The 16,303-nt window shown below is 37.5% G+C and overlaps 2 protein-coding genes across 3 annotated transcripts in view; one reads left to right on the forward strand and one right to left on the reverse strand.

Moving 5' to 3' along the window:
- LOC135223666 (glutamate formimidoyltransferase-like) overlaps positions 1-16,303 on the reverse strand; it is a 236,909-nt gene that overhangs the window by 24,266 nt on the left and 196,340 nt on the right. The window lies entirely within an intron of this gene.
- Positions 1-16,303, forward strand: part of LOC135223006 (BTB/POZ domain-containing protein 6-B-like) — a 106,237-nt gene that overhangs the window by 5,603 nt on the left and 84,331 nt on the right. Inside the window, exon 1 of one of the 2 annotated variants that reach the window (XM_064261824.1) lies at positions 15,922-16,220. The exons of the other annotated variant lie outside the window; for it this stretch is intronic. The gene's annotated coding sequence lies outside the window, so the exon portion shown is untranslated. Of the gene's footprint in view, positions 1-15,921; positions 16,221-16,303 lie in introns of those variants that run through there. 2 annotated transcript variants of the gene reach the window in all.

Below are 16,303 nucleotides of genomic sequence, written 5' to 3' on the forward strand. Positions count from 1 at the left end.
AAGATGGAAGAAAGAAAATGAACGGAGGTACGGTAAAAGGAATGAAAGTAGTTGCAGCTAGGGGCCGCAGAGACTCTGCAAAGAACCTTATCAAGAGCTACCTTATCAAGGTGCGATAGCGGCACTACCCCACTACAGGGGCTTAGTATGGATGACGGAAAACTGCGAGTGGTTGACTAGAATCAGTACATAAGAGTAAATGTAAGAGAACCTGGCAGGAAGAGAGAAGTGATGGATTACAAGATACACAATGGGCAACAATGAAGGCAGCAATATCTTGAAAAGGTCCATAAGCAAAGCAAAGGGGCCAAGGAAACGGAAGTGTTAATACATAAATGTCAACTTTCCTTACAATTTACATGGATGACGGAACAATGGGTGGAAGCAGTCGAAAGGAATAATTTTATAGGTATTATCGGTAGTGAGGAACGTAAAGATACCGAGAAGATGGGGCAAAACATTATTAGTCTGGGTGAAAATATGTATCACTACTTCAAGGTGATTTAGTCACACGGAAAGGACGTATGTGTGGAGGCCCTAAGAAGGGCTACTTACTACATTAGTGTGTGGAAGTGGTGCTGGAATGGAAAGCCATTAATATCCAAGAAGCTAAAACGTAAGTATACAAGTTGGAAATGAGTGGTATAGCTCGAGTTGTCTGCATATGGAATTCATCCTGAATCAACATTTAAGATGGATGTAACTTAAACGCATTCATACATAGCATGCATGCATACATACATACATATATATACATACACGTATATATGTAAATGTGTGTGCGTGTGTGTACGTAGGTATATATAAAATATATATATAATAATATATAATATATATATAAAGAATACTTCAGCCCTCCCTAACTCATTAACGAATATCAAGCAAGGTCTATCAAATGATTTATGGGCAATAATAAATAAAGCGAAGATCCAGTTAGGACACCAACTCGGTGCCAACAAAAAAGAAACCTATAAAAGGATAAAATACAAATATAAACGTACTTCTTGCACTCTCTTATGAAACCAATGAATTGCAAAATAATGCGGTGCGGATCAGCTTAACTTCGCCTGATAAATAAAGAGAACTGATTGTTTAATTTCCATTTCCAATCTAAAACTCTCAACATTCTACCCATGTGAACGTAGACTTTACATTATCGTGTGCGAAGTTCGGCAAGGTATTAATCATTCTGGGGCCTTCGATGTCTTAGTGTTGCAGGAGTTACATGATTGCTAGTTTGGACAATATAGCAGTACAGTATGCAAAAGATGCAACTCTTGCGGCAGTCATTTGCTCATCAAAAGTTCATATTCTGCTAGTCTTGGCACAGACTAGAACAGGACAGTAAGATGTGTAGCCAGTTGTATACGAAGCTGAACGCCAACAAGACCAACACCATTGCTAGGCTGATCACGTAAGGTACAGCCTCTCCATGACTCGCTTTGTATGGGCAACACTGTCATGATAGTTCTGAATACCTGACATGCCATGACAAGAGCTAAGATCCAAACGCTTACTTTTTCACAGATTGTTCGTATGACTTCCTATACCCAAAGAGATAATGGTGTCAGTACCAATCTTACGCAGTTAAGATTTAGGCCAAGACAGGAACATTTCCGGCTTGGACATCCACCTCAAGTTCTATGTCAGCAAGGACACTTCTATCGCTGCCTTTGTTCACAACGAACCCAAGACTTAGGGCGTGCTACCTGCTTTGCAGAGAATCAGCATCCCCATTCTACAGGGAGAAAGGCAGGAGGGAGGGAGGGAAGGAGGGAGGTGTTTCCTTTCACACAGGGTGTTAACGCTATTCAAAAACATGCACCGCTGCCCTGAGACTTTCTGACCTGCAATGCTGTCTTTGTATGTAAATAGTCATTCGCTTATTAATATATCTTTATTCATTTGTCCTTTATTCTCTGTTATTTTTTCACGTATTTATTGGAACCTTGCTTTTCGCGATAATGGCCATTCCTAATCTCGAATAATAATAATAATAATAATAATAATTAATAATAATAATAATAATAATAATAATAATAATAATAATAATAATAATAATAATGTTCTAAGGGGTCCACAATAATGAAAATGTTAAAAAGTTCGTGTATAATCTATTAAACAAACTTTATTTATAAAAGCCTTCGAACCCTTTTCTGGGTTCATCTTCAGCTTTTTTGAACTGAAGAAGAACAGAGAAAAGGGTTCGAAAGCTTTTATGAAGTGTTTATAAATTATACACGAACTTTTAACATTTTCATTATTGTGGACCACTTAGAACACAGAATAAACTCTTGTGATAAGAGTTATTTTTTTCAACAAACAATAATAATAATAATAATAATAATAATAATAATAATAATAATAATAATAATAATAATAATAGCCTAATACATGCAGACACACACAATGTGTAGATTTGTGAAGCGCATAACCGGAACCATTTAACTCCACCCTTCAATTTCTCCTCTATCGTTTTCTCGTCGATTTGCCGACTGTCCTCGAGGAAGTGTCAGAGGAAGCAATAATAACCAAGAGCTGCACGAGAACAATTTGTGTGAAGACAATGCAAACATTACCTTGAAGGTGAAAACTTCGATGCAAGATAATGACAGCGTGTTTATACCGATCTCTTCATTTGATTCGGCAAGTTGCCTGACAAGCTATTTGATTCTTATGAATATCAGAATGGAAAATAGAATAGAATAGAATACAGGATTTTGGCCAAAGGCCAAGCGCTGGGTCCTATGAGGTCATTCACCGCTGAAACAGAAATTGACTGTAAAAAGGTTTGAAAGGTATAACAGGAGGAAAACCTCGCAGTTGCACTATGAATCAATTGCTAGAAGGTGGAAAATAAGATGGAAGAAAGAGAATAGGAATGGAGGTACAGTAAAGGGAATGAAAGTGGCTGCAACTACGAGCCGAAGGGTCGCTACAAGACACCTTAAGTAATGCCTACAGTGCACCGCAATAAAGAATGGAAAATAAAAAAAAAATAGGTGACAATACTCATGGAAGACCTTTCATGTAACGTTAACGCTAAAATATATACAACTTCCTTTAATATTACAATATATGAAACCACACTTCACTAACAAATTACATTTACTATTCTACATTTTCTTTGGTGGGACATTACTTCCAAAAAGTTACTGTATCTGTGTTTTCTTTTCCTTGTTGGAAGATTAGTGTATGGATACAAAAACTGTTCTATGAGAATACTAATTTCCAACTCATGAAATCACCCAATAGTATCTCCAATGATTGATCAATTTCAAAACACTCTAATCCACACTTTCACCTACGCTCTTACGCTATCCTTAAGAAACAATGTCTCCCGTTTTCATTCAACATTCAGTTGAAATTGAAGGGTGGGGTTCAATGTCTCCGGTTATGCACTTCACATTCCTACACATTGTGTGTGTCTGCATGTTATTATTATTATTAATTATTATTATTATTATTATTATTATTATTATTATTATTATTATTATTATTATTGTTTGTTGAAAAAAAACTCTATCACAAGAGTTTATACAGTGTTCTAAGGGGTCCACAATACTGAAAATGTTAAAAGTTCGTGTATAATTTATAAACACTTTATAAAAGCTTTCGAACCATTTTCTAGCTTCATCTTCAGTTCAAAAAACCTGAAGATGAACCCAGAAAAGGGTTCGAAGGCTTTTATAAAGTGTTTATAAATTATACACGAACTTTTGACATTTTCATTATTGTGGGCCCTTTAGAACATTATCATTATTATTATTATTATTATTATTATTATTATTATTATGATTATTATTATTATTATTATTATTATTCGAAATTAGGAATGGTCATTATGAGAGAGAGTTGGCAAAGCAATCGCTTTACACTATACTCTGTTTTTTTCCATCTGTCCATTCGCCTGTGGTGTTTCCGTATGGTAACACTGCATTCCGGGCTTTAGATAGTTACATTAAGCCTTATTCAACAATAATAATAATATCCCATTTCGAATATTAACGGTGTACTTCGCATACAGTAAATTATTAAAACACTTTTCAGTTGCAAATGTACACCCAGATATCCTTTTATTTACCTAAAACTTACACATACCGTAACTATTTAAAGCCCGGGACGCAGTGTTACCATACAAAAACACCACAGGCGGATGGACAGATGGAAAAAAACAGAGTATAGGCTTCTGTATTCACACAAAGTTTTTATTTGTTTTTTAACTATATTTTGAGCGCATCCAACAACTCATCATCTTTCATTAATTCTGTGACTCACTCCTTCGCTCCTCTTGTCATCATCCATATTTAAATTTTATATGTATGAGTCAACAGCGTTCATTCTGCCAACAGCCTTATTAAATTTTCATCGTTCCATTTTTCTGGTTTTCATTCAGCCGCGTAAAACCATACCTTTGCTCACATGGATTTTCATCTTCCTCCTCCTGCAAGTATTTTCAAAGTTCTTCTCAAGTTGCTGCAGTTTCTCTTCATTGTCCCCAAACACTATTGCATCATCTGTAAACATCAGTTATTCCACACTACATTCACGATCATTTTCCTTATCCCCCAATTTTGCAAAAGCATCTAATGTCAAATCTCTGACCTCTTTCATTATTCTAACCTTGAAGGTATAAAATAAAAGCCGTGGAGATATAATATACCTTTCCCTCAGACATAATTAATCCACATTAATTACTTCCCCTCTGAATTTTCCTACAACAAACTTTGCCTCACATTATAAAAACATCTTCTTCACAACAAACTCCATATTGTCTCTTTATCTCTTTATCGATCCTATCAGAAACACCTTCCCTGGTATATCACGTAATGTCATTTCCTTATAATTCTTGCATTCACCGCTACCAGATCACCCTTACACAAAGGAAAAATTATTCTCATCCATGCCATCGGAACATTTCCCTCATCTACACATGCCTTACATACCATGGTCAGCATCTCACTGGTAACCTCATCAACTGCTGGTGTCTTCCCATTCCTCAAAGTTTTAACTGCCCGGTATGCATCCACAGTAGTCACTTATACAAATCTCTAACATTTACACCAATCCCTTCTGTTTATACATCTGTCATTCAATCCTGCCTCTCTTCTATCCTCCAAACTGAATAATCTTCAAAACACTTGATCCATCAACTCAGCACTGCGTTCACTTCAAACACCATAACCTCTTGAGATGGAAAAATGTAACATTTCTCACTGCATTTACTGGAGAACAAATTCCCTAAAAGTTCTAGCTCATACTCACTACTCTACTTTCATTATTTACCTTCTATTTCTCTTTCATTTTCCTTTTGACTATCCTATCTACCGCCCTGTAAATCGGTATGATTTTCCCCTCTGTCTGTAACTGTATCTCTAATAACCTCATTTTTCCTTCGTTAAACCTACCATTTCCTATTTCACCACTTACCGTTTTTATTACCTTTCCTGTCACATAAACTCATTGCAGTCTATTTTGCACACTCCTCATATACTGCACTTTGGTCTTCCAGTTTTTCCTTCTTGTATGCTCCTCACACTTTCTCATCAAACTCATTTGTCAATCACAATTACAACTCTAGCTTTCATCTACTCTAAATTTAGCTTCAACCAACCAACCAATGATCAGCTGTGCCTTCAGCTACTCTCACCACCAATACGTTCTTCAACTGAATCTGCCATCAACGTGGTACTACTTCGTGCTAATATATAATCGCTTGTCTCTCTCTCCCCAGTCTATCTGCGAATATTCCAACACTCAAAGCGCTTCCCAAACACATTTCAAAAGGCGCTATTTTGATTTAACCAAAGAATTTTTTACGTACCAAAAACGCCACCTCTTTTTTCGTCATATCATTGCATTTAAAATAAACAGCAAACCACCTTCTTATCTCCTCAGAACTCAGACACAGAAACAAACACTCCCAAAAGCACTCTCTATCATACTCACTGTTTACCATCATGGACCGCATGCACTCACTACTAAAACTTTTTCTCTCTCTCGTTACACTGAGTCATCAGTGTAACGTATCTTTACTTCTCCTCACATTCCCATAGTCTTCCTGGTACTACAATCTCTACGCCTTCCGTATATATACATACATACACACACACAAAAAACGCACACACATATATGTATAAATGTGCATATACTTATATATTATATGTCAGAGAGAGAGAGAGAGAGAGAGAGGCTATACGGCTGTTTATTCCGGGACATGAAGTTTAAGATACCTGTTTTAATCAATTAGTTTACTCGTGATTTAATAAGATAGCATAATAATTTACATTTTAAATCTCAGATTTAAGCATTGCAAGTGGGGACTGATTATTACCCTCATAAGAAGAGGAGGGAACACCCGAATATCTTATTTTTTTGTAGAAACACTCATAACCGGATTCGTTTAAGATATTAAGCTAAAATAATTTCCTACATCCTCATGGAAAAATTTTCATTTCTCAATTGTTGACTCTCTGGATTTCCAAAAAAATAAGAAAAAACAATTCCTTCTAGAATGTTATCCAACTCCAGGAGGTATACTGGATTACCTCGTCGAGGTCCTCTTCCAAATCCCGCCAATGTATTAGGGCGCGTGATACGACGTTGGCATTTTATCTTAGCTTTCCGGATATCCAGGAATTTAACTTCATTTTAAATTCGCGTACTGGTTGATTATTTACTTCATTTTAAATACGGGTACTAGTTGATTATTTACTTCATTTTACATTCGCGTACTGGTTGATTATTTACTTCATTTTAAATTCGCGTACTGGTTGATTATTTACTTCATCTTAAATTCGGGTACTAGTTGATTAGTACTGCTGTAATGCAAGGAAGTAAGTTTCCCGAGACAGAGGCCATGAGTGCGAATAACGAAGCGCAAACAATTTCGGTCTAGTGTCGACTGTGGTTGAATTTTGTAGGTCTAAGCGTTACAACTTTCAGGAATGGAATGAAATATAGAGTTTAGGCCAAAGGCCAAGCGCTGAGACCTCTGAGGTCATTCAGCGCTGTGAGTAGGTAGATCTGAAAGGTGCAACAGGAGGAAAACCTCAGTTCCACAATGAAACAACTGTAGTAGACGGTGGGTAGGAAGATGGAAGAAATATAACACGAATGGAGGTACAGTAAAAGGAATGAAAGAGATTGCAGCTAGGGGCCAAAGGGACACTGCAAGGAACTCTTTGTAAAGCCTACAGTGCATCCCGTGAGGTGCACCGACGGCACTAGCCCCTTAAGGGGTCTTTCTGCCGAGCGCAAGATGGAACTAAAGCAAGTTTTTTTTTTTTTTTTTAATTACGTGGTTCATCCTGCAGTTTTTCTATATGGTTGCAGTTAGCAAGATTGGAAAAACATTGGTGAGCAATAGTCCACTTTTGGCATAAACATCAACGAGCAAAGTGTAGAGATATTTCTTTTTGAAACTGTTCTGAGTCACGATTGTGTGTTTCAGTTGACTAGACTAAGTTGGGTCGTCAGACATTAATTTCATGTTATGAGTTTTCCCAGATCAAGAAACTAATTAATTAGAGTTTTCACAGCTAAAGAAACTAAGTGAAATTTTGTGATTTCTTAATCAACTGTATGTTTGATTCTGTTCCCACTAATGGTCGCTGTGTTTCTCAAGTCCATGAGTACATGCAATACCCGGCTCATTTCAAACAGTTCGCAATTTCATCCAAAGTACAGCAGCTATACAAACGAGCTTTGCAGTTTGCTATCACTTATCATAGCCACAAAGTGCGAATGATCAGCAGTGTTCCTTGCATGAGAGAGAGAGAGAGAGAGAGAGAGAGAGAGAGAGAGAGAGAGAGAGAGAGAGAGAAAGGGGTGGGGTATGCTGGCTAGTTATGTACAAATTGTAAACCATAACAGATGAGACAATTAGAGGAAAACAGCCAAATCTTCATTTTCTTCAAACTAACTTACGTGACGAGTTACATAGCACGGATTACCCAAGTTTCATAAACAGAAAAACGAATGACTATGAACACAAACAGATGCTTCAAAATTCACTACGTTAGTTCGTTATAGTAATCGACGTTTCTGTCATTTTCACAATCATATCAATAATTGTTGGTTTAGTTACGCCACGAAAAAAGACAAATGAACTACAGCAAATTCTCGAGATAGTGGCGGGAACATAAATTATGATTTAAAAATGGCGTTGGGATATGAGCAGACCGTTTTGACTGGGAGTAAGTTAAGCTAGAGAGAGAGAGAGAGAGAGAGAGAAGAGAGAGAGAGAGAGAGAGAGAGCACTAAATACACAACTGAAGCTGACAGTAGTGAAATATCCCTTAAATTAACAGAAACAACTTAAAAGTTCTAAAAGCACGACTCCCCACCGCTGATGGCATCTGAACAGATTTCCAGTCATAACTTATACGTATGTAACGTGCCATCTAAAACTAACGGGCATCATTGAACGTCTTACGAAACAAAGAGCAAGAAATTCTTCATAAGATGTGAAATAGCATTCAAATTACAATTATGATTCCAAATGAAAAACATAATGAAAGAAACATTACCTCTATAGAAAAGAGAACTAAAGACAACAAGACATTACTGAGACTGAAATATGATTCACTGATTCACGACAAACGAAATGTTTTGTGTAGTCTCTGCAAGGTAATTAATATTCACGAACTGGGACCCTGTTCGTGTGTCGGAGAAGTCTTTCCCTATGTTGATAGTTGATGCAGAGTCATATAAAGATGGAAAAAAGCGATTAATATTTCATATTATAAGAAAACTATAGATACTAGATAACTTCATGAACAACTTTGAAACAAAAAGTGCGTGAGTGGGACAGAGAGACGGCAAGTAAGTTTAAAGTTTATCATGTATGAAACCATTACATTTATGAATTCCAAACAACACACACACACACACACACAATCAAGCACAGATGTTAAAAATGAAAAAATTCTTCCCTTAGCACACCTGCAATAATACATCACGTATTCTGATCATTTCAAGCATATATATATATATATTATATATATATATATATATATATATATATATATATATATTTCTGTGCATTTATATACATATATATATAATGTACCCACAAACAACTTGCAAGAACACAAAATTTCACGTATACTCTGCATATATTACACTTTTCTTCGGCAATAAAGACTTAAAGAATATACATTCCTAGGCTGATATTCATTTTCATATCAAAACTTTTCGGCAATCAGACTCAATTACATAACGTTCCATCCTAATTGCTGTAAGTAATGAGTTTCTCTCAAAAGATGTTGTCCTAAATGTGTTACTATTTCTGTGTATATTTAGGCTGAAGAGGCCAGCTGACCAAGTTGGTTCGAAAGCTTCCTGTATATAGCAATATACTAATACATACACACTACTTCTGACTTTATTTTTCCATCTAAGATCACGAGATATATTGCGATGATATCAAATGAAAATGGCAGTGCTATCCTGGGCGTATCTCGCACATCTTTCTTTGCTATTCAATTGTCTTTCCCAATAATGGAGAGAACAGAACACAATATTTAAGCCAAAGGCCAAGCGCTGGGACTATGAAGTCATTAGGCGTTTAAACGTTGAAACTGTGACAGTACGAAGGTTTGAAAAGTTCCAACAGGAAGAAACCCTCGTAGCGGTAGGTGCCAGGAAGCAATTTTTGGAAAGAGTGAAAAAGTCGGAAAGACGAAAGAGAATATGAACGGAGGTACAGTATAAGAAATGGGAGAGGTTGGTTGCAGCTAGGGGCCGAAGGGACGCTGCAAAGACCCTTAATTAAGCAAAGCTTACAGCGCACGGCGTGAGGTGCACTGACGACACTAATCCCCAACGGGGCTTTCCCAATAAACATCCAGTTTGACTGACATGAGATTTGTCACATGAAATACATGGAATTTCATAGACAACCTTTGCCACCGCTAGAAGGGTGGTTTATAAGCGCCTTTTTCATTGTATTGTTCACTAATTTTACAAGTCTACTATGTCCTAAGCGATCATGTAATATCTTTAGTTATTACTGCATGGCATTGCTACTAATTTTCTGTGCATCCCAAATTACACTATATATATATATATATATATATATATATATATATATATATATATATATATATATATATATATATATATATATGAAAGCAAAAGCCACGAAGGAAAATGAAACAAAGGCGTACTGAGAGGTCTTTAGATTCAATGTCCTTTACTGAGCAGACTGACATGAACATGAAGATAAGTTTACAAAGAACGGTCGTATAAATGACAGATAGGGATTATAAAAGAAAATATGTCCCTATAGAATCCAACACAGCTGGAGAATTAGTAACTTTCCCAAAACAGGGGTACAATTTCAGAGGTTTACAAAAGACTAAGTCCAACCGCTCAGAAGCAGCGACACGACAATTAATAGATTATACAGGGCGGTGACTGACCACACACAAAAATTTCATTTTGGCAAACAATAAAACGTTTTTCGAATGGTAAACCTATTCACACTAAAATATACTGAACATACATATACAAAGTAAGTTTCTATGAGGTAACTAATTAATTTTTAAGAACATTCTTAAATATGTTACATATACAAGGGTCCAGATCATACAAGCCAGAGCTGAGATTATAATTACAATTGGAAGTAAGTTGTATGATGGCGGATTCTAAAAGATTTCGCAGAACTCCATTGTTTCACTTTCCTTCGTGGCTTTTGCCTTTATTTATATATTCATCACGTTCCAAATTTTCGTGATTCTGTTATACACACACACGTGCACACACACAAATACACACACATATATATAATGTGTATACGTATATGTGCATATACATACATACATACATACTATATATATAGATATATATATATATATATATATATATATATATATATATATATATATATATATATATATGGCCTACTTAAACGTAATGCTCCTAAAAGCATAATGTGAATACTGATTCTTTAATTTCATTGGTATGGCCGGAACAGAGTTGAACGCATGCGGAAAAAATGGTAGGTTTTCTGTAAACACTAAATCTAAATTCGTTTTTACTTCTACGTATACGGTCATCCAAAAAAGGTGGGTTGCAATCCCTTTCCTTCTCCAAAACAAATTTTATCGATGATACCAAATCATTTAATGAACCAAAGAAGCGATACATGTAGCCTTCTGTGGAAGTATATCGATACATGTTGCCTTCTGTGGAAGTATATCGATACATGTTGCCTTCTGTGGAAGTATATCGATACATGTTGCCTTCTGCGGCAGTATATCGATACATGTTGCCTTCTGTGGAAGTATATCGATACATGTTGCCTTCTGTGGAAGTATATCGATACATGTTGCCTTCTGTGGAAGTATATCGATACATGTTGCCTTCTGTGGAAGTATATCGATACATGTTCTTTGCCTTCCTGTGGAAGTAAATCGGATACATGTTGCCTTCTGTGAAGATATCGATACATGTTGCCTTCTGCGGGCAAGGTAATATGCGATATATGTTGCCATTCTGTTAGGAAGTATATCGGATACATTGTTGCCTTCTGTGGAAGTAATATCGATACATGTCAGCCTTCTGTGGAAGTATATCGATACATGTTGGCCTTCTGTGTAAGTATAGTCGATACAATGTTGCCTTCTGCGGCAAGTATATCGATACCATGCTTTGCCTTCTGTAGGAAGTATAATCGGTTACATTGTTGCCTTCTGTGGAAGTATATCGATACATGTTTTGCCATTCTGTGGAAGTATACGATTACATGGTTCCCTTCTGTGGAAGTATATCGATACATGTTAGCCTTCTGTGGAAGTATATCAGGTACTGTTGGCCTTCTGTGGAAGGTATATCGATACATGTTTGCCTTCTGTAGGAAGTATTATCGGATACTGTTGCCTTCTGTGGAAGGTATAATCGATACAATGTGGCTTCTGCGGCAGTTTATATCGATAACATGTTTTGCCTTCCTGTTGGAAGTATATCGATAATGCGGCCTTATGGGAAGTATATCGATTACATGTTGCCTCTGCGGCAGTATATCGATACATGTTGCCTTCTGTAGAATGTATATCGGTACATGTTTTGCCTTCTGTGGAAGTATATCGATACATGTTTGCCTTCTGTAGGAAGTATATCGGATACAAATGTTGCTTCTGGTGCGGAACGTATGATCGATACATGTTGCCTCTTGGGCAAGGTAATCCGATTACATGGTGCCTTTGTGGAAGTATATACGTACATGTTGGCCTTCGGCGGCAAGTATATCGATACATGTTGCCTTTCTGGAAGTAGGAATCGATAATGTTGAATCTGTGGAAGTATATCGTACATGTTGCCTTCTGTAGGAAGTATAATCGGATACATGTTGCCTTCTGTGGAAGTATATCGATACATGTAGCATTCTGGGAGAAGTATCTTCGAACCATGTTGCCTTTGTGGAAAGTATATTCGATACCATGTTGCCATTATGTGGAAGTTATATTCGATACATGTTTTGCCGTTCTGTAGAAGTAAGTATATCGGTACAAGTTGCCTCTGTGGAATATTCGATACATGTTGCCTTCTGTCCGGCAGTATCATCGAATACACGTTGGCCTTCTGCGGCCAAGTATGATCGATACATGTTAGCATTCGTAGAAGTAGATCGATACATTGTTGCCTTCTGTGGAAGTTATAATTCGATACTTTTTTTTTTTTTTTTTAATGTTGCCTTCCTTTGCGGCAGTATATCGATACCATTTTGCACCTTCTGTGGAAGTTATCGATACATGTTGCCTTCTGTAGAAGTATATCGGTACTGTTGCCTTCTTGCGGCAAGTATATCGATTACATGTGGCCGTGCTGCGGAAGATAATCGAATACATTTTTGCCTTGCCTTTGGGAAGTATATCGTTAACATGTTTGCCTTCTGTGGGCAAGAATATCGATACATGTTGCCTTCCTGTGGAAGTATATTTCCGAACCCCCATTGGCCTTCTTGGGTGGAAAAGTATATCGATACATGTTGCCTTCTGTAGGAAGTATTATCCGAGTACATGTTGCCTTATGTGGAAGTATATCGATACATGTTGCCTTCTGTGGAAGTTATACTCGATACATGGTTGCCTTCTGTGGACGTATATCGATACATGTTGCCTTCTGTGGAAGTATATCGTACATGTTGCCTTTGCGGAAGTAATATCGATTACATGTTGCCTTCTGCGGAAAGTATATCGATACATGTTTGCCTTCTGTGGAAGTTATATCGGTACATGTTGCCTTCTGTGGAATATATCCGATACTGGTTGCCTTCTGTTGGAAGTAATATCGATACATGTGCCTTCTGTGAAGTATATCGATACATGTTGCCTCTGTGGAAGTATATCGATACATGTTGCCTTCTGTGGAAGTATATCGATACATGTTGCCTTCTGTGGAAGTATATCGATACATGTTGCCTTCTGTGGAAGTATATCGATACATGTTGCCTTCTGTGGAAGTAATATCATAACATGTTGGCTTATGTGAAAGTATATCGATACATGTTTGCCTTCTGCGGGAAGTATATCGGAACAAGGTTGCCTTCTGTGGAAGTATATCGATACATTGTTGCCTTCTGGGAAGTATATCGATTCATGTTGCCTTCTGTGGAAGATATCGATACATGTTTGGCCTTCCTGGGCCCGGCAGTTATATTGGTACTGTTTTGCCTTCTGTGGAAGTATATCGATACATGTTGCCTTCTGTGGAAGTATATCGATACAGTTGCCTTCTGCGGCGGGAGTATATCGATACATGTTGCCTTCTTGTGGAAGTATATTCGATACATGTGCCATTCTTGCCTGGCGGAGTATATCGGTACATGTTCCTTCTGTGGAATCATATCGATACATGTTTGCCTTCCTGCGCAGTATATCGGTACATGTTGCCTTCTGTGGAAAGATTATATCGATACATGTTGCTCCTGCGGCAGTATATCGTACATGTTGCCTTCTGTGGAGATATCGATACATGTTGCCTTCTGTGGCAGTATATCGATACGTGTTGCCTTTCTGTGGAAGTATACCTCGATACATGTTGCCTTTGTGGAAGTATAATTCGATACATGGGTTGCCTTCTGTGGGAAGTATATGATACATGTTGCCTTCTGTGGAAGGTATATCGGTACTGTTGCCTTCTGCGGGCAGTATATCGGATACAACTGTCTGCCTCTGTGGAAGATATCGGATACATGTTGCCTTCTGTTGGAAGTATATCGATACATGTTGCCTTCTGTGGAAGTATGTCGATACATGTTGCCTTCTTTGGAAGTATATCGATACATGTTGCCTTCTGTGGAAGTATATCGATACATGTTGCCTTCTGTGGTCGAAAACTGCTCAATATTCTGCTCCCAGTCCATCCCACGTAATGATTACTCACGACAGGTGATAGTCTCTTCTCTTTAATTCCCCAAGGAGATACCGATATTAAAGGAATATTCGCAATAGGCTTCAAATTTACAAGCTTTTACACAGCTCGGATCAATTCTACTATGGCATTAGATAAACATTTGGACAGCTACTTAACATCGAACCTTGCAAGTGTGGAATCACTGTTAATCTGTACATGATTAAATTTCTCAGTCGTCTATATGACATGGCGCCAACCATCTGATTACGAATATCATAAAGATGTGTTGCCAATATCAAACGAAGCAGAACCTAGTGGCTTGTTGGATATGCGAGTTCGCTATCACGATTAGCGTGGGCGGTCCTGAGACATCTTCGGATAACTAAATTCACATTTTTTGCCTCTCCGTCGCTGTACATCTTGGCAATAGTTCTCCTCCGTTCTTCGTAACAGTAAGACCGTGGTACATCTTTCCATTTCCATGGCTTCAAAATGTCTTCTTTTACTTCCAAGTTCTTCAAGGGATATTCGGATTTCCATTTTGTTGATGCCATGTGTTCTTCTTGTGCAATCCATTGCCCAACATCAAAAGGTCGAACTTCCACTTCCAACAATTCAAGTTATCACTGATCTTAGAAAAATGTCTTCATCCCGACATTCAAGAGGTGTGGTCAGCACTTATGTTACTCACAAGAAAACTATTCCGCTAAGTTAGAAGCCAGCAATGACTAAAATAGCTACTGACAAAAGATGATTTTCCACTAACATTATACAGCACAGTTTCCTAGAAGGTCTTGAATTATCGGCGGATGATCACAACTTCCTCTTCGTTTTTTATATGCTAGTACTTTTTGTGGAATAATGCAGCACTGCAGGACGTGATTACTTGCATGGTATATATTTCATACGAATAAAATTGTGTCATACTTTTTATATATCGAAAATTCTAGGGCATCAATATATTTCCTATTAAAGTATATACTTACTGGCATAAGACTTCTCATAACGCATCCTGTTCTGACATCCCGCAAATGTCCAAACGTCTTCATCCTCTTTTTTCCCGCAAATTCTCATGCAGTCGACGAAAGTACCTATTCAAATGTGCTTTTGTAATTTGACCATCACTTGCAAAGTTCGACCTGAGGAGACGGTCTTATCCACGAGTTGAAATGTCGCAACTGGACAGCATTCGACGAGGAAAAGAGACGCCCAATCCAACAAAGGCATTAGAAAAGAAGAGAAAAACCATAAACAATCGCCTTGTAAAAAAAATACGTCATAAAACACAAAAAGAATATATAATATATATATATATATATATATATATATATATATATATATATATATATATATATATATATATATATAAGACTTTGAAAGGAATACAGGGAACTAAACAGGTCTTTGGCTATCCCACTTGGGCGCTGCCACCATCACTGCACTTCCTACAAAGAAAGGGGGCAGGGCGGGGTAGAGGCAAGAGAGAAAGAAACAAACGCGACGGAAGAGCTTTGGCACCGATGGGAGTCAAGACGGGTGCCAAGTGCCAGCTGCTCCCGATGAGGTAGTCGGGTCTCTGGCAAGTGCAAAAGGAAGGTGCTTTGACCAGACACTGCGGGCCGGTGTTTGTGTGCGTGTGTGAGAGAGTGTTCGAGATTCGTGGTTTTGCCTTCGTAAGCGTTATGTGATTCCGAAGAGCTTTACCTCACACTTCTTCAAAAGTTTGAATTCATATGGATAACTGAGAAACGGCGAGTAAATTATGCGTCCTTGTCGTTGTTAACGAAAAGGAGATGCATGATAACGGTGAGCTATAGAAGATACAAAGATCAGAGACACCTTCACCCTGAAGAACAGAGGTAAGATACATCTGATCGAGTTTCAGCTAAAGTTCCTTTTACCCATTTTCACGCTTTAAACAGGAGACGTGAAAGCTTAACAT

This window comes from Macrobrachium nipponense, chromosome 11 (assembly GCF_015104395.2).
Source record: "Macrobrachium nipponense isolate FS-2020 chromosome 11, ASM1510439v2, whole genome shotgun sequence".
In the NCBI taxonomy this organism is placed as follows: domain Eukaryota; kingdom Metazoa; phylum Arthropoda; class Malacostraca; order Decapoda; family Palaemonidae; genus Macrobrachium; species Macrobrachium nipponense.